Below are 27,354 nucleotides of genomic sequence, written 5' to 3'. Positions count from 1 at the left end.
CTGAATGACTAAAGAAATTCTTAATGTTTATATACAAAACATTTTCATATGATAGTGATGTTAGATGTTAGATGACCATAGAAAATTGCTAACTATGAAAAAACAAAACAAACAAAAAAACCCACCATTGATCACATCCACCTCATCTTCAGCCTTAAAAACACGGGTGCTCTTTCACAAAGTATGCACAACTTCTGTGTCCCTGTGTTGCACCTCTCTGGAAAATTGTCTCTGGTGATGGTGTGTAAGAGGCAGGAAGGGTATAGCCTGCCAAATTCACATGTGCTGAGGATCCCCATAAACAATGGACACCAAACCAAATCTGCATAACAGTAGGATCTGTAAGCATTTATCAATCTGTGTCTTACCAGAAATAGCAGCACTTCTGATTCTCTTGCCACTTACTTTCCCTACACACAATGGTTGTGCTCATGTGACAACTCTGATGGGAATCCGAGAGCATACATGGGGAAGTGGAAGCTGTCTAGTGCAGCATTAACATACCCATATTGCCTATTTGTTTTGCTGTGGGAATGTACTTGTAGAATTGCTGGTCCTTACACCTTCCCTCTCCTCCATATTTGGATGCTGCAGAAAAGATATAGCTGTGTCATACTGCCTGACAGATGGCTTTTCAGCTGCAGAGAGAATATTGCGTAGACATTTTTGCCCATGCATGAAGTCTTGGTCACGTTTCATAGAAAGTCAAAGTCACTACAAAGTACTCCTCTCCATGCCATGCCATGCAAAAGAGAAACATGCCACTTAGCTTTGAGATCCTCTAGTAAAAGTCACTAGAGCAATGCAAAGTGTCAGTATGTATGTATTTATCTAAGCATTGCATTTATCTGCAAATGTAACCAGTCATAAGTGGAAAGAGTTAAATAAATCCCCCAAATATCCTTATTAACATGTCCGGAACTTGTTTAGCAGGACAGCTAATGGGTCTCTTGCATGCCTGGACCATATGAGGAATTGCCAAAGGTTGGCATAAGAGTTCATCTATTAGAAACTGTAAATCAGTAGTTCTTGAATTATATCCATTTACAAAACAGAACAGTAGAAACTGACAAAGGAAGAAGAGGAGAGCTTAGAGAAAACATTGATACAAAATTACAAGAAGAATTCTATCCAGAACATCTTCTGGGTTAGTTAGGAAAAGATACCTCATTCTACACATAAATATTGCATATTTTAGAGGAAACGGAAGATCACTTTAGGAGGGGTTTCAGTATCTTAAAACATCCTCCTCCTCCTCATCTGATTTACCATTTTCACCCCTTTCCTTTCCCCTCTTGTTTTAAAAAGGAATACTTTATTATTACCGTTCACTGATTCAGCATGATGTCCAACAAATAAGCACCATGGGCAAATCTTAGCTGCACCAGTGGCATCAGGAAATGGAACCATGAAGGGTGACACATCCAAAATAGTTCCCTATGGACGTCAATGGGCTCTCAGAAGTGGGTCTCAGAAGTTGGCATAATTGAGTCTTTACTCTATAGCCCAATTTTGGAACAGAGCCTGTCTTTTTGTTCTGCGTTTTTACAGTGCCTAGCACAATTAGGTCCTGGTCCATTAATGGATTCCTGGGCTCTACAATAATAAAATAAATAAATAAATAATGCTCAGACCATTCTCATTTTAGAGGAAGATTTTTTTAAAATCAAGATTTTTCTGCTTGAGGGCCCTGCTCCTTCCAACTTATGAGTAAAGCTTCTCCTCCTGTTGGTGAGAGAGACAAGCTTTCAAGCTTGCAGAGGAAGAGCTGTCACCAACAGAAGTTGGTCCAATAAAAGATATTACCCACCCACCTTGTCTCTTTAATATCCCGGCACCAGCATGGCTACAACAACACTGCATACATTTAAGCAGACTGATATTTACTACTGACTGATTTTCACATACTAACTTGGCAGCCATCTCAAATCCTTACAATCATTTTTGTTTTTGCTAGGACTGGTAGATCAATCACTACCATGTCAGCAGCATGCTCTGCAGTATTATGGATGTGCTCACGTCCTTTATTTCCTTTCTAATGCTCTAATAGTTAAACAGTATGTATTATATGACTGAATGGCTAAGCAAAGAGCTGGGTAGCTCTTTGGAGTTAATTAAAAAAACCACTCGTCAAAAAGGAGCATAAGAAAAGGTCTGTGTTGAGTAAATCAGTAGGATATTTACTAAGTGACCAACCCTACATCACCTTGGTTGCTGCAGAGAGGGGAAGCTACAGGCCACAAATCATCATAGGTGTGGAAATTTCAGTCCACATCTTGTACAAATGACTGCACTACACACATCTGCTTCTTATGAGTCCTAGGCTTACTGTTTGGTGTGAGGGGGCAAAATGGGTAGTTGAGGACAAACCAAAGTCATTGTCCCAGGCCTCAAACCAGCTGCATTCCTGTCACGCACCTGCCAGCATCCTCAGAGGGACAGGCTGCCATTTACTTGTGTGTGAATCTTTCCCGTGTTAATATCAAATTTCTGTATTTATAAAATGCCTAAGGGCTGATGTGTCATTTCTTTTCTCCCCCCGTTGTGGTTTTTGTCCTAAGCCATATAGCAATAATGCTATCTCTAAAACATTAGCATCATTGAACAAAATCTGACATCCTGTCATTTGTACTTATTATACTTTAACCTTTAAAGGACACATTTATCCAGCAATGCTCCTTTCTTACTGCCTAGATGGACGCATTTGTATAAAGTAGGAGATTTATCAGGAGGATGATTGTGCAAGAATGAAAAATATTAATAATTGACTAAAAATGCTCACAAAACATATTTTAAAGGTTGGAAATGTAATTTTCATTGATACAGAGTCTCTTAATTATACTTCTATAGCACCTTCTAAAGGATCTCAGAAGCACTTTACACACAGTGAATTCTAGCCTCACACCTCCTGACTGAGGTAGGTAAGTAGTAATATTTTCATTTTACAGATGATGGAAGGAAGACATGAAGATTAAGGCCACATTGTGAAAGCTGGACTCTGAGGTTTCAGTGTCTGTGTTTGGGTGTCCTACACGAGATATCTAGGATCTGATTTTCAGAGTACCCACAACTTCATGTGAAAATCAGCAGGACTGTGTTCAGAATCACTGAAAACCAAGTCAAGGTGCTGCAGGGCATCCCAAAATAGAGGCATGACAAATCAATAGCCACTTTTTGAAATTTTGTTCCCAAATGACTTGCTTAAGGCCCCACGCAGCTGGGAAAAGAACCCCAGTTCCCTGTTACCCAGTCCTTTGCCTTAGCCATAAGGCTGGCCTGCTCCTCTCTTAATTGCAAGACATTCTTATTATTATAAATGGTGCTGATAGCATCAGTTATTATTAAGGTTGCCTGACACTTCCCATTATAGGATTCTATACAACCTTAATTTGATGCCTGTGTGTGTGTAGGACAGTCTTTAATTACATGATCACAACTGATTTTTTCCCCCACAGGACCCTGCCTCATTCAGTGCATAGGATGGATCTACTCTGGAGATAAATCCTGATTGTGAAGTGAAGGAGGGTGTTGTCTGTAGGACCTCTGCTTTAATTGAGGCGGAAGGTGTGAGGCAGGGGATTTCAGGAAGATAAAAAGGTAGTCACGAGGTTAAAACAGTTGAATGTTGCCCTGGAGAACTGGATTCCATCCATGTCACTGCCACAGGGTTCATATGTGATGATGCTGAGCATGTCACTTAAACCAAACTTTTCACAAGTTAAACACTCGGAACATAAAGAATACACAATTAGTGATCACCTAAGACCTTCGTTTCTGATCTGCAGAAATGCTGAGCACTCACAGCTGCAACTGAACTCTATGGGAGATATGCTTTGAACATTTAAAATATTATATAATGCTGGGTAGTCTGAAAAATCAGGTCTTGGGCATCTCAAATTGGGCACCCAAAATTAGTAGATATTTTTTACACTGATCTGTCTCAGCTCCCCATCTGTAAAATGAGGATAAAACCATCCCCCTCATCTCACAGGAGAGTTGTGAAGATACATTCATTAATGTTTGTGAAGCACTCAGATACTGTAGTGATGAGTGCCAGAGAAAAGCCCATGAGGACATTGGTAATTCTGTATTCAGAGAAGGGTTTTTATAGTGGCCAGAAATAAGGCTTAAGGCCACCCATTGAACAATGAGGATAAAACAAAATATTGAATAGCTGCTCATTAACTGAGCACAATCCATCCTGTACATTGAATGAGGCAGGGTGCCTGTCGAAAAAAATAGTATATGATCATGTAATTGAAGACTGTATCATAATGCTTACATAGAAGGGGGTGGAATTAAGGTTGCATAGGCAAACGATTCTAGCATTTCCTACCTTTGAGGACTTTCTTTCATCCTTTTCTGTGTGTAATTTAGTATACATGCCAACTAACAACAAAATAGGGTAATATTGCTTAGGTTTTCCTCATTTTCTACTATGGGTCAGGTCTTCAGGGCATGAAAGTGGTCATAGCTCTGTTGAAGTCACTGAAAGTTATGACATTTCCACTAACTAAGGATCTGCCCTTAAATGTTTTACACATGAGTTCAGCTGCATATGTTACTTATGAGTCAAAAGGCAAGGTAAATTATACATTCAGGTCCACCTTTTGCCATCAGGTCCATACCGTGTGTGTCTGGTTACTGTGTGTTAGTGTAAACAGGAGTGGGTCTGAAAATAGCTTAATTGAGTACTTTACAATGCAGCAGAATTCTTCCACTATCAAAAATACGCAATGATAATGCCCACATTTATGGGAGGCACTCGCTCAAAAGGCTGTAGCTTGTCATATCGAAGACAGGGTTATTAGAAAACGCTACCATTTTCTCCAGGTTGATTTAGACCCAACTTTAAGTGTATATGTTACAAAAACTGACATTTCATGGAATAATTTATTCATCTGAGTCTCGTCAGATATGTAGCTATGGTAATATGGAGCTATCTGGCTACATGAAGTTTTCAAAATGGCTTCAAACTGAAGCACAGATTCATAGCAAAATCTAGGATGCAAGTATATTATATAGATTTGTAATTGTCCCTGGAAGATAAGGGTTTTTATGAGCTTATGAAGGGCTTACACTTGTTGTATTTAAGGCTTTTAAAGATATGTTCTTAATCCTACTGCATATTCAGAGTTTTCCCTTAGGCCCATGTGAGCACAATTATACAGTATATAAAAATTACAGAAAGGTTTGGAAAATTTACTCCTTTTTTACTTTATTTAAAAATCAGTGGTTGTCAGTCTCAGTCCATCTGCTAGCAGACAAATGCATGTCACACAATCAGTTCAGCTACAGAATGAGGAATTCAGCTCTCCGTCTAGCTTAGTATTTTATATAGGACCCAGGGCCGGCTCCAGACCCCAGCGCGCCAAGCGCGTGCTTGGGGCGGCATGCCACGGGGGGCGCTCTGCCTGTCGCCAGGAGGGCGGCAGGCGGCTCCGGTGGACCTCCTGCAGGCATGCCTGCAGAGGGTCCGCTGGTCCCGTGGCGCCGGTGGACCTCCCGCAGGCATGCCTGTGGATGCTCCACCAGAGCCGCAGGACCAGCGGACCCTCCGCAGGCACGTCTGCAGGAGGTCCACTGGAGCCGCGGGACCAGCGACTGCCAGAGCGCCCCCCGCGGCGTGCCGCCGTGCTTGGGGCAGTGAAATTCCTAGAGCCGCCCCTGATAGGACCCATCACCATTGTGTTTAAGCAAGTACATTTTAATATTGCTTGTAACCTCTGGCTCACAAACTGAATAAACACCACATTAACTAACTGACAGATTTTCAAGTTTTGGTTTGTTTTTCCAAAGACTGGCAATACAGTCTAGTAGTTATAGCTGTGAACGGTGGGAAGGGATACGAATCAGGACTCTATTTCCTATTCTGCCACTCGGTGACTGGGAGCAAACCAGGAGCTCTCTGGCTCTAGTTTAGCAAACATACTTGGGTCCATCCTTCATCAGCAGAGCACTTAAACACATGCTTAACTTTAAGTACTTTGCTGAATAGGGATGGAAGGCTGAATTGGGGGTTCTGTGCGCAAGTTTATTCTTATTATATATGAGTATAATACTACTATTAGAACGATTCCGTGGCTGCATAAACTTCAGTATCACGCAGATGGAAGGAATATAATTCAAGATATTCTGATGCAAAAGTGCAGGCTTCTAGCACTTGAGTTAAAAGGAAAACCTCTCTTACTTGTAGTAGTATTAGGTCTATAGATCAGCCACTGTCAAACATATCAAATCCATTGAGCAGGTCTTATTAACCATCCTGTAGAGGGCAGTGGTGCACATATACATGACATTGCTCTACCTCAGGGGTAGGCAACCTATGGCACGGGTGCCGAAGGCAGCACGCGAGCTGGTTTTCAGTAGCACTCACACTGCCCGAGTCCTGGCCACCGGTCCGGGGGGCTCTGCATTTTAATTTAATTTTAAATGAAGCTTCTTAAACATTTTAAAAGCCTTATTTACTTTACATACAACAATAGTTTAGTTATATATTATAGACTTATAGAAAGAGACCTTCTAAAAATGTATTACTGGCACGTGAAACCTTAAATTAGAGTGAATAAATGAAGATTCGGCACACCACTTCTGAAAGGTTGCCAACCCCTGCTCTACCTCATAGAGGGGCATATTGAGGCTTAATTAATGTTTGTAAAGCAGTCCCAAATCTTGAGATGATAGTACTATATATCAGCAATTTTATTACTGTTAATACCCAAAATTCTGGGTAAATAAAGGTTTCCATTGTTGCTAGTCTGGCACCTTTCAGAACATTGCATTCACTTACAAAACTAGAATGGTTGCAAATGAATGTAATGGGTTAATTTTGCTTTTTGAAATGACAAAACTTACTTTTTAATACTTAACAAAAATCACACTGCAGTTATGTATATACAATTCCTAAATATAAATGGGCAAATAATGCTGTTTCTTTGGGCAGACAGATAACATTACTAAAAATGACAAACCCATTAGATCAATAAGGATTGGAAATACAATATAATTGTCATGGAGAAATAAAGCCAATAAATCTTTCTTGTACAAATTATGGTTTTATGAAGTCATAAATAGTGAAATAAATATTTAAAACTTTCTAAAATCCAGATTCTTGCTTTAGTAACAAGGATATTAAAAATTAATTTCCGTTTCTCAGAAAAGGTGAAGGATGATCTAGTGGTGTTGAGGAAGAACTGTAGGCCTGGAACTCCTGGGCTGTAATTCTGATTCTAACACGGACTAGCTCTGTGGTCTCAAGCAAATCATTTAACCTCTTTGTACCTCACTCGTCTGTCTGCAAAACAGAGATAATGCTCATCTACTTTACAGGAATATTAGAAGGATACGTTCACATCTTCAAAGTGCTGTGCAGACATTAAGCGCTCTATTAATGTGAAGTAATGTAATTATTCAAGAGATGGAAAAGAACTTCCAGTTTTCTCCTTTTGTCACCAAATTTCACAGTGTCTAGTGGGACTGATTTTTACTTTCAGTAATTTGGTCAGTTCCCTGTCACAGGCTGGCTGGCCAGCTTGCTATCGCCCCTGCTGAGTGTGGTGGAGACTTGATTGTGATGACTGATCCCAGTGAAAAGGGATCAGAGAAAGTACTACTTAAACTGAGCTGGGAACTCAGTCTGGGAGGGGACCCAGGAGAGAGGAGCAAGAAGAGTTCACCGTCTGGGAAAGGTGTGGGGCAATCAGGCTGGAAGAGACCCACAGGAAGCAGGTTAAGCTTGATATGGGCTGGATGAGATAGGAACTGTAAGGAGCAGGGAGATCCTGCCAAGGAGGCAGCATACGAGAAGCTCTGCAGGGCCAAGAATCAGAAGATTTTACTGTAGCCTAAGAGGGGCTGAAGAATTATTAGTCTAGATATTTATTTGGACTTACAGTTGGATATTTTGTTACCCGAGAAGGGGGTCGGACTAGCTGCATCTCAGCCAAAGGGCTGAGGGGCCTGCAAAGACAGACAGGCTGCAGGAAGCACCAGAGATGAAAACCTCCTCAACAGCTCACTGATGCATAGCAGTGCAATCAGGGCCGGCTCCAGCTTTTTTGCCACCCCAAGCAGAGAAGCCAAAGATGCTTCATTCTTCAGCGGCAATTCGGCGGTGGGCCCTTCCCTCCGAGCCACCCCTTTCCATTGGCCGCCCCAAGCACCTGCTTCCTTTGCTGGTGCCTGGAGCTGGCCCTGGGTGCAATGATGGTGAGTGCACACCATTGTACCCATTTATTCTAAGAGTTATGATTTCATTCTCCTTCAGCAGGTCTGTCACCATTAAAACAGATGTATTGCTGGACAGTCAGCTCTTCCTAAAAATAATGGGATATACTTGCCTTCTGGAGACACAGACAGTTAATCATCTGCAATCACCTCAGTCTCTGACAACATAGGTTCTGGGCTCAAAACAAGGATTTTAAACAATGCCTGCTTGATAATTGTAGGCAGAAGTCAATTTTTCCCCCCTTGGGACTTAAAATCATGGAACAGAAATCACTATATAGTGATGGAGAGAGGATTTTTAAAAAATCTAGTTTTCAGTGTGCCTGAATAGAAGCATTTATAGTCCATTTATAAAATGTCTCTTTTCTTTCAGAATGTCTTGGGCATTGCTTAAAACAGAGGAGTTAGCATAATTAAGTTTGCAACTGGAGTTGCACTTAAAATAGGATTAAAATCACACTGTTTCATTTTTTCATCAAAATAGTCTCCAAATTTAAACACAATACCCTTCACAAGGTATCTGATTTCCATATCCATCTTTCCACTCTCAGACTTATTGCATTTAACTTTTATACAACATATACATATCTCACTATAGTAATAATTTATCAGCATTTTTCTCAAGGTACAATGCATTTGAATGTAGTGACATTTTCTGCAGCTGAAAAGTGTAAAATGCTCCAATGATATTATAGATTCATAGAGTCCAAGGCCAGAAGGAACTATCGTGATCATCTAGCCTGACCTCCTGTATAACACAGGCCACAGAACTTCCTCAAAAGAATTCCTAGAGCGTATCTTTTAGAAAAACATCTGATATTGATTTAAAAACGGTCAGTGATGGAGAATACACCACGACCCTTGTTACCCTCACTGGAAAAAAAAAAAAGTGCACCTTACTTCCAGTCTGAATTCATCTAGCTTCAACTTCCAGCTATTGGATTATATTATACATTTCTCTGCTAGTCTGAAGAGCTCATTATCCAATATTTGTTCCCTATTTAAGTACTAAGCAAATCACCCCTTTACCTTCTCTTTATTAAGCTACATAGAGTCCCTTGAGCCTGTCACTATAAGGCATGTTTTCTAATCCTTCAATCATTCTCATGGTTCTTCTCTAAACCCTCTCCAATTTATCAACATTATTCTTGAATTGCAAGTACCAGAACTGGACACATTATCCCAGAAGTTTTTGAGACCTATCAGTTAACCAGCTTTTAATTCATTTAATGTATGCCATGCAAGTTTTGTATCATTCTAGTTTTTTTAATCAAAACATCTGGTGTTACCAAGTCAAATGCCTTACAGAAGTCTGACACCACTATTTATCTTTATCAACCTAATTTGTAATTTCATAAAAAAATGAAGTTTGACTATCAATTTTCCATAAATCGATGTCGATTGTCATTAATTATATTACCATTCTTTATTTTAAAAGTCCCATAAAAGTCCGCTCCATTATTTGGCCGGGAATTGACGTTAAATTGACTGCAGTATTAATTTACTGGATCATTTACCCTTGTTAGATATAAGAACAACAATACCTTTCTCCCAGTCTTCTGGAAGTTCTTCAGTATTCCAGGACTTTTTGGAAATCAACATTGATGGTCCAGGGAGCTCCTCAGCCACTTCTTTTAAAACTCTTTGATGCACGTTACCAGGACCTGCTGATTTAAATATGTCTAACTTTAGTAGCTGCTGTTTAACATCCTCTGAGATACTAGTGGAATTGAAGAGTTTCATCATACGATGTGACTACATCTGTTTCCCCCGCCCCCAGTACAGAACAGAAATATAAATTGAACACTTCTGCCTTTCTTGCATTATTATTGATAACCACTACTAGAGGGAAATGGTGGAATTATCTCGAGTTCTGAATGACATGTTCATCCAAAACTTAGAACTGATTTGAACAAGATTTTTTGGATCTGCATGTTATGCAGAATTGGGCATCGTATTTCCAAACTTATCTTCTGAATAAAAATTAATTTTATTTTGAACAAACATTGACCACTTTTAAAGATGCTTGGAACCTCAACACTGTTCAGATTGACTGTAAAGAAGAATAACCATTGCAATCCACCTCTTGTCCAAAGAGGTCTATACATGTTTTTACATGGTTGACTACCTCTGAATGCTATTAATGAAGACCTTCAGCTGATTATCTTTCCCGCTTACGATTTTGGACTAGCCAGTTACATTTAATTTATAGTTATTATGGAATTCACTTGGGTAGTGAATTTTATAGGAGGCTGCAAAATAGTTTATACTCTACTTTCATGCCTACACCCCATTCTGAGAGATTCATAGGTTTTGAGGCCAAAAGAAACCATTTATGATCATAGCTGTGACCTCCTGTGTCAGTCTGACTTTCTGCATAACACAGGTTGTAGATTTCACCCTACAATATCTGCATCAGGCCCATACTTTCTGGCTGAGCTAGGACAAGTCCTTTAGAAAGACATCCAATCTTGATTTAAAGAATTCAAGTGATGGAGCTTCCACCACATCCGTAGGTATGTGCACCTGATTTCTAATTTGAATTTATCTAACTTTTGTTTCCGGCCATTGGATATTGTTCTGCCAGTATCTGTTAGATTAAGGAGCCCTCTACTATCACAAATATTTGTAACACTGCCAAACCGGCTGCTAGCTCAAACCAAGGCAGCAGGCTAACTCACTCACATGCTAATAGAAACAAACAAAAAAAATGTTAAAAAGGTCAAACATGTTCAAGCCAATTTATTTATTAGAATAGAGCAAAGGGGAATGTTACCACATAATTACATTTGCTCTAAATGTTTGAAAACTAGAGAAATGCTAATGTTATTGTCTTCACTCATATAAAACTTGTTAATTTATATTGTACCTAGTCACCCCTAGATCAAAAGGTTGTATTAGTGTTTAAATGCAAGTTCACTTAATATGTAAAACTTCATAAAAAAAAAACTAATGAAGGATTGTTTCTGGCTATCACATTGGGTTTACATTATTTACCCACTGGAGATCGGAGCCTTGGAAATGTATATGAAAAGGTTGTTAACTTCAAAGCAAGGGCCATTAAGCAACAAAGGATTCACAGTCCCAGTCTGCATTTCCTAATCTTTCCCATGAAAGGAAGCACCTATGTGGGTGAAAAGTGACAAAGAGGCCGGTGGCACTGTAGCGGGGTGAACACCCACTCCAGCCCTGAAGGGGTTGGAAAAGCCCTGCAGAGGGCTGGGGCTGTGGAAGGGAGCAAAACCCCAGCCGATTGGCAGAAGTGGCTGCAGCTGGGGCCATGCCCCAAACTGAGCAACTGGGCCTTATAAGGAGGCCAGGGCAGCCGGAAGCTCAGGAGTCTCACTCGGACTGGAGAGTGAGACAGGCCTGGCTGCTGGGGAACTCACCCGGGGACCTAGAGTGAGGCAGGGCTGGGGAAAGGCCTTGGGGGCTGGGAAGCCCCAGGCCAGCAACTTCCTAGGCTGCAGAGCCTGGTCATAGGCCCACCTAGGTATTGGGGCTGCAGAGGGGCAGCCTGAGGGTGGGTAAAGGAAGCCAGTCCAAAGCCCTTGTTGCCTGTGATGATTGGCTGATAGACTGCAGGTCCGCCCCAGGGTGCGGGGGCTAGATGATGACTGGCAGTAGCCACGACTGAGGTGACGTGGGGATAGGGGGTGGGGGTTCCCTTGGGAGGGGAGACCCTGAGATTGGGGGTTACTGCCAGAGGGGCAGCACCTGAGAGAAAGGGGTACCAGGGTCATGGGAGAGGCATGGGGCCAGTGGTAAGGCAGATCACTGGCCTGCAGAGGGCCCTCTGATGGCTGGAGAGCTAATTCCCAACAGAGACCAGCAAGAGGCGCTGCAGAGGTGAGTCTGCACCCTTACAGGCACCTTATAGACTAACAGAAGTACCCACTTCACCAGATGCATGTAGTGGAAGTTTCCAGAGGCAGGTATAAATATGCAGGCAAGAATCAGTCGAGAGATAACGAGGTTAGTTCAATCAGGGAGGATGAGGCCCTCTTTTAGCAGTTGACATGTGAACACCAAGGGAGGAGAAACTGCTTTTGTAGTTGGCAAGACACTTGTCAGCATGCCTTCTGTGAGTGGGATCTACTGATTCAAGGGAATGATCCTGTATCTTTAATCTGTTTGGATGCAACTGGAATGTCCCCGGACAGCAAGACAGAGGTCCCCAAAGCCATTTTGGGCAACCCTGAAAGACCTATGGGAAACTAGCATATACCACATCACTACAATCAATTCGATTTAAAAAAAAAGAATCTCCTTTAATATATGTTACCTGCTTTAACCTCTCAATAACTCATTTATTTCTCTCAGCTAATAAATCTTTAGTTTGTTTACTAGAGAAAGTGGGTTTAGCATTGTCTTTGGTGAGATCAAGAGTATCCATTGACCTTGGGTAAGTGACTGGCCCTTTGGGCTGGAGAACTTAAGGCGATTGTCCATGGCTCCAGGGCAAGACTATACTATAGTAATCCAGGAGTGCACGCTTGTTACTGGCTTGGTGAAATCTAATTATAGGATACCACCACCAGTTTGGGGTGTCTGCCCTGTTTTCTGACAGTCCAACCTGGGACTGGCATTCTCAGCTATAAGCCATACCACATACTGTGACAATCATCTCTCTGTGGAGGGATTTATAGACAACGATCAAGTCACTTCTTAATCTTCTAAACTAGACTGAGCTTCTTAAGTCTCTGTGAGGCAGTTTTCCAGACCTGGAATCATTCTTGTTGCTCTTTTCTGAGCCCTATCCAATTTACTCCCAACTTTCAGGGGGGAAAACTTCTCCTCTGAGATTTTTCATTTTGGTCTCAGCTGGAAGGTGCGTTTTGCTAAGAAGTATGTCTTCCCTACCCTGTCTCCCAGTGTACAAGATTATGATTGTAAGAAAACACATGACTATATCTGAAGTTTTGTACAACCATCAAAATCCTTCTCTTAGCATGTGAAGACATCTTTCCAGCAACCAAGGGGAAAATATCAGAATATACAACTGGTATACATTTGATGAGCTGCCAACAACCACAACCACCACCACTCCCAAACACCACATGTCAGAAAAAGGCTCCAAGAATAGCAGCAACAATAATTTGCAGTTATATAACATCTTCCATCCTGAAGCACTTTACAAACTATGGCATTGGGATCCACTAGCACAGAGCCCTGTGCCAGTGATACTTCCTGTGGACATAGGGTTCCACATTTAGGCCCCCATCTTGCATCTGGATCCCAATCTAGTCCAGGGAACTTGGGATAGTGAGTATTACGCTCAATGTAAGTGTCTGCAGGATGAAGCCCTAAATCCATCTGAAATGCAGTGACTTTTATAATGGATGGCAAGAGCCAACGTGAGCACAGTGCATCGGGACAGACAACTTATAATACAGTGTCTCCAGTACAGAACCTTATAATTCACTATTATTAAGAAAAAAATATTGCACAATGTCAATCCACTGTTCTAAATAACTCACTCATTTCCCCTAAAATATACAAGGACACTAGTCCACATTATAGACTAATGTAAAATTACAATTTAAAGATTTTGTCATAGCACAGAACAGCAAAAATTCTGAAGCCGCAACAATTATTTATATTTTAATTTTTAAGCAATCAAAAATATATTTTATATTTAAAAAGAAAAAACTTGTTCCTCACCTGAAATAGATTTTTATGGCTGTGTCAGACCATGGTTTGTTGGAGTTTAAAGTCACTGTTTCGAAAAGCAGCATCAATGGTAGCTATAAAATATGCCTCTCACAATTTAAGCAAGATGTTCCTAGCATTTTTCCCTGTGCTACATTCTTTAGGGGGGATTACTTTTTGCCATATTTACATATATGTAAATTAAAGCACAAAAGGATGGACTGTGCAACTCTACCTCATGTTAGTAAGGATTTACTCATAGGTAGCTCCTTTGCTTTCAATGGGACTATTCTTGTGAATTAGTGCTTAGTAACATGAGTAAGGATTGCACAATCTAACCCAAAAATATTGCTTCTGGATCTGAGCTATTACGGGCTGTCTATTGTATTTCTAGGAGACAAGTAAAGAGCTCTTGGTTGAGAACACATGTCAGAAAAATGACATGTTTTCATCACTTCCAGCTCTGGTTGGAAGACCGAATACATTATCTAACATTCAGATTTTGAATCACAGTGGGAATCAGCAAATGCAAGTTGCAATGTAATTTTAACAGGCACTAAATGGGAATTTCAACCATTCTTCATTTTAAAAACCCTGGTGATTTTTCCCCTTTAAAATTAATTTAAAAAAATTAAAGAGGGCAATGTAGATAAATAGATAGGGATTGTAGCACTAGCTGTTGCAAGAGAAATGTTGTACTGTTCACTGGATGCTCATTATTTAGCTGTTTGGGGTCCAATGCTACGTGACAATCGAAGGAATTCTGGGTGGGCAGGGTAGAGAAGATTGGACCCCTAATGGCAACTGTTTTATTAATTATTAGATACTTGTCTAAATTGGAATAAATTATCTGATCCTGCATCCAGAGAAACCAGCTTGAAAAGGTTCTGGTCACGAAGCTGAGTTCTCTGAAGGGTCTTACCCCTGACCCAAGGTCCTAACTTATACTAGATATAGGGCTGTTTTTAATAGCTTCCAATTATGATTGGTATTTCTTCTTTCAAGCAGAATTAGTTATCCTAGTAGACACTTCCAGAATTCATACTTTGGGGACTGAACAAATAAAAAACACATATAAATGGGCTTAGACCATTAACAAGGCTTGAACTGAACATATTTGGAATTATGAAAGGAATTTGCCCTTCTGGCACACAGGAAATTAGGAATTAGGGCCCTCACTATCTTTAAAAATCTTTCCCTAAGCCACTATACAATCCAGATTTATCATTTGGTTAATATAGCCCAGCAAAATAGTTTTATTGGAAACCAGATCCCTGAAGATGTTTCTATACCGGTATGGATTTCCACCCAGCCGATCTGCACCAACACATATTGATTCTTATCCTCATCTCATGAATCTAGCTATTATTATGCACTTACTACTTTCAGCATGGCGTATGAAAGGAAGCATAGTTTAGTGGTTTAAATACAGGATTGGAGTTGAGAGAACGTGTTTCTATTCTTTGTTCTGACATGGACATGCTGACCTCAGGCAAGTCAGCTAGCCTTCCTGGGCCTCAGCCCCATATATAAAACGGAGATGACAATATTCCCCTAAGCCATATGGCTGTTGTGAGGCTACGTTCGTTATTGTTTGCAAACTCTTAAGAAATTTGGATTGAAAGAAGCTAAAAGATGTGCAAAGAATTAATTATCAATTGTCCCTAGCATTTCTACTATATTTAGCTTGTTTGAAATATAAAGACTCCTTATCATTCCCTCCACATGATGGTCCCAAAAAAAGAAAAAATTGGCATGAAATTTATGAGAAAAGCAACTTGCTATTCCAAGTTTCCTCAGTTGTCAAGGTTTGTAATAACATTAGTCATATTGCATTGTCACCAAAGAAGTTTTGGCAGTGTTTTCTCAGGTCTAAGAAGGATTCTGGGCTGTTTCACAACATCTTTGAAGTCATTGGGAACCTGGTGGCGGTGATTATTATTTATCATTGCTACAGTGCCATAGGAGTGCGCGGCGTTTTACAGCCTTCCTTCCCAAGGAGCATATATACTTAGACTGTTTACCTGACTCTTATGTTTTATCAGCCATTGTCTTGCACCACTTTTAAGTTGCTTTTATTCCTCTGCAGAAATGTGGAGATAATGTTTTAACAGGATTTTTGTTTTCCTTCTTCCAAGTAAAGCCTTGTTTCTTTAGATCATAGCTGATAAAGTTTTTTCAGTCTCTGTAGTTATGAGACTGCATTGATACTGGTAGATGCTCTCCTGTTTTAGACTTTGACCCTTTTGATCTTGAATTGGTTGTTCCAGATAGATACATATATAGAAGTCAATGGAAAGATTCCCATGACTTTCCCTTGGCTTCAATCCAGAAAGGCTGCAAGTGGTGTGAAACCTTATCAAGAATATGAAAGTCTTAGGTAGGTCAACATATCTGCATTACAGCCAAGAAATTCTCTTTCCTTTTACCCATAAACTCAATAGGAGGTTTAGCCATTTGTTTATATTTCGCTGTCTCTTGATCTCATTCTACAGTAGTAATTTTCATCCCTATCTGGGCAAAATTCTGAAATGTTTTACTTGTGTTTGAGCAAATAAAAAATTGAGATCTTATAATAAATAATATTCAAGGAATCCTCCAAATTAACAAAGCTTGTTTTCTAGCAGAGGTGTAAGAAACTAGCGAGCTGTCCACACCAGCCATGTTCAATGATTATACATGCATGACATAAATATCATACATGGAATACACAAGAGTGTGCATAAGTAAATATGGTTCTTCTCATCCTCAAACGAACCAAACTTTGTTCTTCATATGAGAACCTACATAAAAAACATCTTGTCTGGGAAAGCCAATATGGAGTTTTCAGAGATCTTGTTCCTTATTTTATCACAGGGCTTAGAAATAACCCGAAACAAACATTTTAATGAAGCTAGTGTGAGGTTTTCCCCCTTCATCTTACACTTGAAATAAAAGTAACTGTCAGGTAAATAGAAGGCCATTTTTACAGTTATTTGACACATCTAATTGATAATTGCTTTATGTGACTGCTTATTTTCTTTCCAAAAAACAAGTAGTCCGGTGGCACCTTAAAGACTAACAGATTTATTTGGGCATAAGCTTTTGTGGGTAAAAAACCTCACTTCTTCAAATGACATCTGAACAAGTGAGATTTTTTTACCCATGAAAGCTTATGCCCAAATAAATCTGTTAGTCTTTAAGGTGCCACTGGACTACTTGCTGTTTTTGTGGATACAGACTAACACAGCTACCCCTTGATATTTTCTTTCCTGCATTCCAAGGAGATGTTTCTCTTGTAGTCAGCCACCTGTAGAGGGCTCCCACTCTGCTTAACTTCATTTGACTTTAGATAGGGGTGGTACAGACTTTATTTACTTATATATTTACTTATAGACTCATAGACTTTAAGGTCAGAAGGGACCATTATGATAATCTAGTCTGACCTCCTGCACAAAGCAGTTGTGAGGTCTGGGTGCTGTAGAGCAGAGGTTCTCATACTGGGGCGGGAGGTCGTGGAATGTATGGGGGGCGGGCGTGAGAAGCTTTAGGGGGAAAATTACTGCACATATTTTACTTGCAGCAATGAATAACTGAAGGTGATTCCACCAGATATCTCAGGTCCTCAGATGACAATGTACATTGAACTCTAGATGGCGCTGTGCATTTTGATGGATTTCTGTTAAGCTTGCATAGTATTATACAAAGTTGTTGCCATCTGTAGGTTAATCTGTTGGCTACAATGTAGTCTGCACATTTAATTGTAAGCATGGATCACAATCAGTTTTGCTCTTGCTCTTATTACAATGGATCATTGGTTCATTCTTGCAACAGAAAAAAAAACTACAAATGAAAAAACAAAGAAGCTGAAATTGATTCAAGTGAAGCACCACTGCGGCATATATTGGTATACATATGTGACAGGGGAGGGAAATGTAAACTACTACAGACATAAAGAAAGAGGGGCGATCAAATAAGTTTGAGAACCATTGTGGTAGAGAGTTTAAAACAATATGCAGCCAATACTGGCCCCTATGCACTGCTGGGGGCAGCGTATAAGAGCTGCAAGAGCTCGGGAAATAAAATAGAGGATAAAGCAGGGAACTGGTTTTCAAGAGACCGTGGTTCTAACTCTTGACTCTGTGACAGACTACACTGTGTGACCTGGGGGAAATTGCTGACACTTTTGTCCTTCAAATTTCTCTCTGTGTAAATCTGGGGAGCTAATAGGTAGCATTTTGGAGAGCCACACATGACAGGTGTAATGTAGGTCCAATGTATTATTATTTCACACTAATTTATTATAATCTTACTGGTAAGAACATACTTAGAAGAATGCATTTTCTAAACAAAATCCTAAGTAGAGAATATTTTTCCTATTTTCTTTTCAAATACTGGTATATTTGGCTTCAAACCACTGTTTTTCAGACTTATCCTGCAGCATACTACTTCCTCCTACTGCATTATCAAAAACGAAGTCACTGTTCTCCGAGAATAAAATAGCGGCATTGTTACAGACTACAACATCTGCACTGTCTCTGTCTATGAATAGTAGAACACCACATGATTCTGGAGAAATAAATACTGTATTTTTCAAATAAAATTCACTGTTATGCCAAGAGTGTTGAAAGAAAATTAGTAACTTAACTATATATCAATGTATTTCTCTTAGATGAGACAAAACTGAGGTCCTCCCTCCTGTCCAGTTGTGAGCATTTTGAATTTATAGAGCTTTTTACCACACAGGGATGTTAAACCCAATGTAATTGGTATATTTCAGTTGGACAACCACATACTGTCTACCTAAATTCCTTCTCTAGTTCCAAGGGTATAGTGTATGCTTCTGTTATTGCTATCTTCAACTACTGTGTCACACTCAAGTGACATGTTAAATAATTGGCTTATTCCACACCAGCGGTGGCTGCATTTAGTTACTAGATGAAGTACTACGCTTTAAGTACAATTTGTAAAGCACTTTGGGAATGTCTGGAGTGAAGAGTGCTATGTAAACGTAAGATACTACATTGTGACTTGCAACAACATGTGCATGTACACAAAATATTACTCATAAGTTGCAAAGGAAAAAATATGGGGTTGTTCCCTACCCCTTTTCCTTGTGAGGTGTAAAGAAAGTCTGAAGGTTTGGAGAGTGTGTGGCTGTTTAAAGCAGAACCCTCACCCCACATATCTTAATTTTACATTAGAAATTGAGGTCCTGCCTATCCTCTTTTACCTGGAAGACGATCTAAGCCACAGGAGAACTAGTAGCACTAAGACATCTTAAGTACCATGGACATGAAGATACCTAAGCAATTGAGAGGAGAGGAGATTTACAATTACAGGGCTTGTCTTCACTGCAAAGTTGACTCTTAAGTTATAACTAATGTTCTGTCCACAACAAAAAAAAAATGATCATTTAAGCTGGCTGGCCAAAGAGGTGGTATAGACTAAAACTCAAGTGAGTACAGCTTGTCAGCCACTCACACAACCACTCTGTAGTGTGGGTGCAAACTAGAACCACTCGAGTGCTGCTCAATACCTTCCCACTATTCCCTAGCGGTCTCCATCCCTCCATCTCTGCATGCTCTCCTAAACAAAGCACCCCACTGTTTTCTCATTACGACAAGCCATTACCAAAATGCCCATTACCATGTGTCTCATGTCCTATATCAGCCTTTGCTTTCCAAAATGAGAGTTGCATGGGTTACATCAATCATAGAAGTGTAGGGCTGGGAGGGATCTCAAGAAGTCACTAGCCCATCCCCTGCTCCGAGGCAGGACCAAGGCCACTCTGACTGGTGTTTGTCTAACTCGTTCTTAGAAACCTCCAATGATGGGGATTCCGTAATCTCTCTTGGAAGCCTACTCTCCTTATAGTCAAAGTTTTTCCTAGTCTCTAAAGTAAATTGCCATTGATACAGATTAAGCTGGTTACTTCTTGTCCTACCTTAACTGGCCAGAAAAAAATTGATCATCGTCTTCTTTAAAACAATCCTTAGCATGTTTGAAGATTATCATCAGGTCCCTCCTCAGTCTTCTTTTCCTCAAAAAGAAACATGCCCAAGTGTTGGGTTTCCTCATAGGTCAGCTTTTCTAAACCTTTTATCATTTTTGTTGTTCTTCTCTGGACTCTCTCCAATTTGTCCACATCATTCTTAAAGTGTGACACCCAGAACTGGACACAGCATTCCAGCTGAGGCCTCACCAGTGCCAAGTACAGCAGGACAATTACCTTCCACATCTTACATACTACACTCCTATTAATACATCCAGAACGATATTAGCCTATTTTGCAACTGCATCATGTTGACTCATTCACTTTGTGATCCACTACAACCCCCAGATTCTTTTCAGCTGTACAACCACCTACCCAGTTATTCCCAATTTTGTAGTTGTACATTTGATTTTTCCTTCTGAAAGTATTAAATTTCAGCTTGTTGATTTCTGACGAATTCTCCAATTTGTCAGGATTCTTTTGAATTCTGATCCTGCCCTCCCAAGCGTGTGCAAGATCTCCCAGTGCCATCTGCAAATTTTATAAGCATACTCTCCCCTCCACTATCTAAGTCATTGATGAAAATATTTAATAGTACCAGACCCAAGACTGACCCCTTCAGGGCCCCAAGAGATGCCTCCCCTCAGCGACAGTGAACAATTGGTAGCTACTCATTGTGTGAATCTTTCACTCAGTTTTGCACCAACTTATAGTAATTTCATCTAGACCATGTCTACAGCTTCTCCCCATTCATTAGGCCAGTAACCCTGTCAAAGAAAGAAATTAGGTTGGTGTGGCATGATTTCTTCTTGACAAATCCATGTTGGCTATTACTTATAATCCTATTATTTTCTAGTTGCTTTCAAATTCACTGTTTAATCATTTGTCCCATTATCTTTCCAGGTGTTTAAGTTAGAGTCACTGGTCTATAGTTCCCCACATCCTCTTTGTTCACCTTTTTAAAGATAGGTACTATGTCTGCCAACATTTGGAACAGGCCGATTTTAAATTAGAGTTGCCGGGCTAACACTGCTTCTGCCCTTGCACCCAGAGAGACAATTTTCCTACAAAAAAAACAGGAGTACTTGTGGCACCTTAAAGACTAACAAATTTATTTAGCATGCTGAGCTTTGTGAGCTTTTGCTGCTCACTTGAATGTGAGAGAAGAAGCGAGCTGCTCACAAAAAAAAATGTGTTATAAAAATTGTAGTGTTAGTCTTTACTTTTTTTTTTTTTTTTGTTTTTTTAACTAACACTCTGAAATTTTCCTACAATCCACCACAAAATAATACACAGCACAGCTCAGCTTACTGCAGCACTAAGAGCCATGGGATGTGTCCCCAGAAATCTTGGCACATGGATGCAGCAAAAAATGTTGTTATTTTACTATATGGCTGCTCTCACTCAGGCTAGGCTATCATAAGAGAAGTAACTCCAGTGCATATCACACAAGTCAACTCTGCAGTGCATACTCAGACTGCTTAAAATGTTGTTTGTCTTTGTTTATCCCTATTCAACTCAGAAGTATTATGGAATGTGGGCAGGAAAAAAAAATCTCATTGTTAGTGATTCTCACACATACCTCAGCTTTTAATGAAGGCCTGAGAAAACATTTATTCTGTTTATCTAGTCCTTCCACAAGACCTCCAGCAAATAGAGGGACAAGAGGGCTGAAGTCTTGTCTTCACAGGGAAATTTACCAGCGTGACTTTACCCATATAATTATACCACTATAACTAAAGCGGTAAATTTCCGCTTAATAGTCCTATTATTTCTAAGAGTTAAAAAAATCTTCAGGAAACAAACCCTTTTTAAAAATCCCACAGACTTTAAGGGCCTGTTTTTAAATCATGAAGTAGTTGGAGACCACACACTTGCACCTTTCTTTCTTTCCAGACTGCCTTTTAAATGGTCAGCCCTATTTGTGTATTGCTGCGTACCAGCCACTGATAATATTAATAGATAAATTAAAACAAAAATCTCAGAAACGGACTGTGGCAGAAGAAATTCAAATCCAAATTCTACACTGTGTCGACACTACAAATGAGAGCAGTATTTGACAGTAGATGTCTAATTCAACTCTCCCCTGAACCACCTCAGCCTGAAAACAAGTGAACTGCTAGCATGGAGATGGTTCTCTCACTTCAACACTGACTGTCTTACACGAGGCTAATCAATCTATAAGGGGGCAACTCTTCATTGCTTTAAGGCACCTTTACAACAGACCAGAACAGGAGCCCTCAGGAATATATCCTGAATGCACAAGAGCTGCCAGAGAAGCTTGGCACCTGCCTGCTCCCAGGCCCTTTGGCGGGAGAGCGCATTGGAGGTGGGCATCACCTCTCTCTATTTTCTTATTCCCTTTGCATGCGTAAATTAGAGCAATCCTAGGGCTGCTCTGACTCACAACAGGGGCCAGGCTGGCTCTCAAAGAATCCAGATAGAGCAAAGCTGACTTAAAGCTACTCTCTCATCCCACAAATTCTGTGATCAATGGGAGAACGAGCATGACTTCACCCATAGGCGCTGACTTTGTGGGTGCTCCAGCCAATGGTGGGTACTCAGCACCAACCGGCAGCCCCACCAATCCGCGCCTTCCCCCCAGTGCTTCCCGCCCACCACTGGCCCTGCCAATCAGTGCCTCCCACTCTCTCTCAGTGACTGCCGCATGCCAGCGATCAGCTGTTCAGTGGCGTACAGGAGGCACTGCAGGGGAGTAGGGGGAGAAGTGATGGTGGGATATGCTTGGGGGCGGGGGCAAAATGGTGTGGGAAGAGGCTGGGTGAGGGAGGGAGAGGAAGGGTGGAGGTGGGGCCTCGGCGGAAGGGGTGGAGTGAGGGCAGGGCCTGTGGCACAGTGGGGGGGGGGGGGTCAAGCATTCCCCCAGCACATTAGAAAGTCGGCATCTCTGGGTAGTGCATCATCACAAGAAACAAGAGCAAAGCAAGAAGGGAACAGATTTTTAAATAAGGCTGTTTAAAACTCTGGGCTTTGGTCTGTTTTCATTAACACCTGTTGGGATCAAAGCCTTGAGAAAGATTTGGGAGAAAAGCTGTTCTCAAAGATTCACTCTCATTCATCCTTTCAACAGTGGGCTAAGAAAGATTCCACTCCAGCTCCTGTGTCCTTTACTGGCAACCTCAGAATGAAATCAGGGAAGATGATCCTTGATATTCCCAATATTTCCAAGGAAAAGGTAAAGGAAAGACCGGAGGGTGCAGGGAAGAAAGCCTTCTTTATACATCCCAGAGCATCAAAGAAAGAGGGACCAAATCCAATATATGCTCCTTCCCTTTAAGTCCCAAGGAACGGAGAGGGGTGTAGATCCTCAGATGGTGTAAATGATCGTAGAGCTCTACTGGTGAAGCATTTTTGGGAGGGTTGGAGGTGATTTTCTTCCCTTCCAAATAAATCATTCCCTGCACTTCTGTTCACCTGAATTTTTATTTCCAGCTATAATGGAGATGGAGGAAGTTTGCAAGTTGATGATACAAAGAATTCTTGTCTATAAAAATCCAAATAAAAAGGGAAGAGAGACAAGAGAACAGCCTAATATATGTTATTAGCATTATCTGCAATGAACCGCCTTCTGTGCTCCACTGAATGGTTTCTCCTCTTATCTATTATCAGCCAATTTTGCCATATTTAATTTTAAGACTCTGGGGAACTTGAATTAACCTCTCTCATTCAAGTGTGAGAATTTAATATCCGAGATATTATCTGTGTTTAACATTTGATACATCCTCTTTTAGCCAGGGAATGGACCAACAGTGTAACAAATGCTTCTCCATCTCTAAAAGCAGGATTCTATTTCTGAATTTTGATGAGGATGAGGATTTTCTTATGATCCCTTTACTTCTGGTCTTTATTTATTTACATTTATTTGGTCAGAGAATCAGGGTACAGTTCGAAGTATGGGCAGTGGCACTTAATACAAACCTAATGCTCTTCCACCAGGAAATCAATCTCAAATTATAGGAGACTGAGATAAATTAAGTTACCATCTCAATAGAATCACATGATTATGTTTATAAATTGTAAATGGCAAACGTAAGGAAAAATAAAGACTACATCTGAAATGTGGGGTGAAGAGATCATGAGATGATCTTGTGTCCACAGAGATACTAGTGTTAATCTTATTTGCCTCAAATAGTACTGGCTTTAAGTCCATGCAACCAATTCAATAATAACAGACATTCTTGTAAAAAAGGCCCATGAACACAGCCATATTCTCCATTGTGAAAGAGAACCCTGACCTTGTTATGGAAAGCTGACCTCTCAGCTGTCCCTCATTTGAGACCCAACTCTGTCCTCATGCTGCATTACCATGATACTGGTTAACAGGAAAGTTACTGTAGTAAATAATTAACAAGAATGCTGATTCAGGAAACAAACATTATATATTACACGTTATCTGTGAATCCTGCATCATTTTTGGATTCTTGCATTGGCTTTTATGTCCCTAATTGTGTGTCTCTGTACCACCTCATTTCCCAAGTTTCAGGTTTGGCAGATTAAGGAGGTATGACACCAATGGATTAATGTAAAGGAAAACTAGAATGATTAGTTGTAATACTATAGCGAGCTAGCTAAATAAAAGTTATACCTGGGCCTGAAATGGAACCTAAATATTGTAAACATCTACTTTTCCCAAATTCAGAGGGTTCAGAGTCACCCTCATTTAAGCCACCTCTTTGCTTTTGGAGGTATGGATGAGATCCAGAACCACACAACTTATTTTCTGGGTGTAGTTTGTAGGTGTTCAAGACATCAGAAATGTCATGTGTGTCACTGATTTGAGTCAATTTCAATATCTGGGGCCAAAATCTTGCAAGATCAGCTTGCTGAGATTTGATACTATTTAGATGCCTCATACAGGCCTCAGAACTAGAGCTGATCAAAAAATACCAGTTGTTAAAGTTAACCACTGAATGCTTTAGTGGTTTGCTGAAACGGGACCAGATTGTTTAGCTTCGACTTCAATGGGAATGAAGGGCACTCAGAACCTTGTGGGAATCAGCTCCTTAGTTACTTTTATTGGAACTGGGAATAAAGAAAATATATTATACACTTAACTTGGAGCATTTAAATACACAATTGTTCTCATACCAGTTGTAAGGAAACATGGAGTGCTAAGCACAGACCCTCATTATTATATAAAAACTCAAATCAGGATTATGCTCTTTTTTCCTTCTCACCAAAAGCACCAGCAATGAGAATGCATGAGAAGCCAATTTACATATAAAATCGGAGCCTGTACAGTTGGGGTAAGCAGGTGGATTTTCACTATCAGCCACTTTCTCTGATCTTCATAGACACAAGGTCTTTTTATTTTTTGCTGATTGTGCCAGTCTTAGAATATTAGTCAGCTGTGTCATTAGTCAGCTGCCAATTTTCCATCCTTCTCCCAAATGTTGTAAGATCCCTTCCATGAATCTGATGAACTAGGGAGAGGCCAGGCTGGTTGGGCATCTCTGCAAGCACGCTTTCCTGGAGCCAGTGGGGCTGAGGATTAGAGAGAAGTCAAGGAGCACATGTGTGGGTGTCTCTTGTGGTTCCCACACCTTGTCTTTTTTGGTTCCCTGGGGAATTGCAGGTTAGAGAAGTGAAATCCCAGTATCTCCTTTGAGGAGCAAACTACACTCTGATTAAAGGATTCAAAGGAAACCTCCTCATTAATACTTTAGGATTAGTCCCATACTCTGCAAAGTGAGAGAGATGAAATAAAACAATTACTGGGTTTCGCTGCTACTGCTCAGAGACCAACATTTACCCAGGTTGCACAACTACTCTTCCCAGATCCCAGAGCAGTTCAGAGAACCCATAAATGGTGTATTATTTCCTTCCTGGTGCCAAATGCTAAATACACTCACCTTTCATTTTATCTCCCTGTAGCATTTCCACCATTTAAAACACACTCATTTCAGAAAGACATTTCATCTTAGTGTGTGTGGCCTTCAGATAGTTTAATACTTCCAGTATATTGTAACCTATTTTTGGCTCTGTTGTTTTCCAGAAGTCTGCTTTGGCAACATGGTTGAATGTTGGTCTGTTTCTATTTCTAAAATGATGAAATATAATGTGTCTCTTGTTTCTGCACAATTTGAAAAACCTATTTCTGTAGACTGAGAGTGCTACTGAGTATTACTTCAAACACATTTTCCAGGTGCTCTTTGATTTGTCCTTTCCCCTACATGCAGCATTACACACACTGTTTATATCCCTGTAATCATTTCACTTGACCTGTTAACAGAAATCCATTTGTGTAATAAATAAGAATTTTTTGTTAAAGGAAGAATTTTTATTTAAAATGTTCGGAACCTCTTCTACAGAAGTATCAAACAATCAGTCTGAAGGCTGGATCCAACCTAGACAGTGGACTTAAGCAGCCTGCCTCTCTTATTCTGATCTGCACACTCAACTTTTTTTTTTAATTAAAGTTAATTTCTAGATCTTCTTGAGAAAATTTAAGCTAACAACATCCATAGTGTTGTCTGTCTGAATTTGCAGACAGCCTCATTCATTGGCTCTGGGATGTGTGAATTTACCCATCCCCCTTCAGTCTCACTCAGGGCCAGCTCCAGGCACCAGCTGACCAAGCACGTGCTTGGGGCAGCACCTTGGGGCAGGGCGGCGATCGAGTTTTGGTTTTTTGGGGTTTTTTTGTTGGGGCAGCACTGGAGAGGGTTTTTTTTGTTTTGGAGGTAGGGTGCTTGGGGAGGCGGGGCTTCAGGCGGCGCAGCGCTTAGGTGGTGCAGCACTCGGGGGGGGGGTGCTTTGGTCAGTGCGGCGCTCGGGAGGGCGGGGGCTTGGCATGGCGCTGGGGGGGTGGGGACTGGTGTGGCACTTGGAGGAGGGGCGGGGGCTTGGGGCGGCACAGCACTTGGAGGGGGCTGGGGTGGGGCTTCGGGCGGCATGGTGCTCAGAGGGGGCGGGGCTTCGGGCGGCGCTCGGAGGGGGGCGGGGCTTCGGGCAGCATGGCACTCGGGGCGTGGTGCTCAGGTGGGTGGGGGTTTCGGCAGCGCGGCGCTCACAGGGGGCGGGGGTGGGGGGGAAGTACAGCAGGGCAGCGCTCTTCTTTTTTGCTTGGGATGGCAAAAAAGTTAGAGCCGGCCCTGGTCTCACTGGATATTAATCCTAAAGCCTAATGTGACACTTCAAATCTGTCAGCATTAACTATCTCAGTGCTTTTTTCTAGCCCCTAGGGAAAGGAATTAGGAATGAAGCCTGAGAATTTGGTGGGGAGGGAGTAGGCAGTGGTCACCAACATGGTGCCCGCGGGTCAGGGCCGGCTCTACAGTTTTTGCTGCCCCAAGCAGCGCGCTGAATTGCTGCTGCAGGTGGCGGGGGCAATCCCTGTGCCCTTAGGGCGGCAGGCACATTTCCGCAGCGGCGGCAATTCGACGGCGGCTTCTATGTTTAGCTGAAGCCGCCGCGGAAATGCGCCTGCCGCCCTAAGGGCACAGGGACTGCCCCCGCCACCCGCAGCAGCAATTCAGCGC

At 41.1% G+C, this 27,354-nt stretch overlaps 1 protein-coding gene across 29 annotated transcripts in view; it reads right to left on the bottom strand.

Annotated features, from left to right (window-relative positions):
- The window catches only part of ATRNL1 (attractin like 1), a 1,032,651-nt gene that overhangs the window by 997,356 nt on the left and 7,941 nt on the right, over positions 1–27,354 (bottom strand). For 18 of the 29 annotated variants that reach the window (XM_039547655.1, XM_039547662.1, XM_039547660.1 and 15 more), the window contains exon 3: positions 9,771–9,893. The gene's annotated coding sequence lies outside the window, so the exon portion shown is untranslated. Of the gene's footprint in view, positions 1–9,770; positions 9,894–19,090; positions 19,163–19,804; positions 19,835–27,354 lie in introns of those variants that run through there. The other 11 variants (XM_039547653.1, XM_039547651.1, XM_039547648.1 and 8 more) reach the window with 4 other exon arrangements.

The sequence above is a fragment of the Mauremys reevesii genome, linkage group 7 (genome assembly GCF_016161935.1).
Source record: "Mauremys reevesii isolate NIE-2019 linkage group 7, ASM1616193v1, whole genome shotgun sequence".
Taxonomy (NCBI): Eukaryota; Metazoa; Chordata; order Testudines; family Geoemydidae; genus Mauremys; species Mauremys reevesii.
This window is presented reverse-complemented; position numbering and strand designations above follow the sequence as displayed.